General features: G+C 57.7%; 1 protein-coding gene across 2 annotated transcripts in view; it reads left to right on the top strand.

Annotated features, from left to right (window-relative positions):
* MGLL (monoglyceride lipase) overlaps positions 1-1,491 on the top strand; it is a 123,463-nt gene that overhangs the window by 38,814 nt on the left and 83,158 nt on the right. The gene's annotated exons all lie outside the window — the stretch shown is intronic.

Genomic DNA, 1,491 nt, shown 5'->3' with positions numbered 1-1,491 from the left:
AGTGGCTAGAACCTGCCGTCTGCCCAGCACCCTGCCCCCAGGAGGTCAGTGGCTAGAACCTGCCGTCTGCCCAGCACCCCCGCCTCTGGTACATCAGTGGCTAGAACCTGCTGTCTGCCCAGCACCCCTGCCCCGGGGAGATCAGTGGCTAGAACCTGCTGTCTGCCCAGCACCCTGCCCCCAGGAGGTCAGTGGCTAGAACCTGCTGTCTGCCCAGCACCCTGCCCCCAGGAGGTCAGTGGCTCCGCAGTGGCAGCAGTCTCATCTCTGTGAAGTGCTACATCGTGGTGGGCTGGGCAGCACCCCAGCCCAAGCCCGACATTGCACTTAGAGAAGGTACGTCTCTATCTTGGGTGTGCCTCAGAGCCCTAGGGGCTTCTCCGCTCCAGACCCGTTAAACCCAGAGGTCTCCTGGAGGTGGGAGCTGGGCCTCAGTCGTTCTGAGTGCTCCCCAGCTGCTTCCAGTGTGTGGTCAAAGGTGAGAGCTGCTGGGTTAGAGGGAACAGGGTCCCCGTGATGACTTAGGAGGGGTGATGCTCCTGACATGCAGTTCCAGGAGTAACGACAGTAGTGGAGCTGTGGAGTCCTCCTCTGCCAGGTGTTTCCTGGCCACAGCGAGAGGCTGGTGACCTGGGTGCCCAGCTGCAGCTGGCATCTGTGTGCGTGAATTGCAGCCTGCCTTGTTATGGCAGCCGCCTTCCCAGGGGACGCTGAAGCACTACAGCCGTTTCTGCTGGAAACCGGGAAGTGATGGCTGGTTGGGGGTTCCAGCCACGCTCCTCAGTAACTCCGTACAGGGAAGGGTCCCATCTGCCGGCCACAGAAGTGCCATGTGGGCATGTGTAACTTGCCCAGACTGCTGACTGACCAGCTGGGATGGTTGTGTGTTCCACGGAGCTAAGAAGAGGGTGAGAAGAATTTCCCTGTGTTTTTAGAAAGAGGCCAGGGAGGACAGAAGCCAAAGGTGATTTGAAAAACGAGGCTGATGCTGGAACTTTGAGCAAAATTCAAAGAAAAAGGTTCGATAAACCTGTGCCATCTGTCCTTGTGTGACCTGGCTGAAGGGACCCAGGCTTTGACTGAGTTTATTTACTCAGTAGCATTACTGGGCCCCTGCTTGGTGCCCATGGTCTGGGATACAGCCCAGGGGGCCTCAGAGGGCTGACCTGAAGGTGAAGGGGAGCCAGCGAGTCACCAGAGTGATTGTGATGGGGGATGCTGAGGGGCCAGCATAGGCAGAAAGGCCTGGGGCAGGGGCAGGGCCCTCTGAGGCAACGTCTGTTCTGAGCTCGGAGCTTGTGGCAGCCTCTGGGAGACCTGTAAGCCAGGCGCTGACATGAGCAGATTTACATTTTACCACTTGGCCATGTGACTTGGGCAATTTACTATGACTTTCACTGTCACCCGTGAAGCAGAAAAAGCACACAGTGATTGGAGGGTTAGAAATCGTGGCGCTCACAGAGGACCTGTCACGTAGGAAATGCTCAGTGA

This window comes from Otolemur garnettii, unplaced genomic scaffold (genome assembly GCF_000181295.1).
Source record: "Otolemur garnettii isolate 467f Iridium unplaced genomic scaffold, OtoGar3 scaffold00101, whole genome shotgun sequence".
NCBI lineage: Eukaryota > Metazoa > Chordata > Mammalia > Primates > Galagidae > Otolemur > Otolemur garnettii.
The sequence above is the reverse complement of the archived record's forward strand: the minus strand, read 5'-3'. Positions and strand labels throughout refer to the sequence as shown.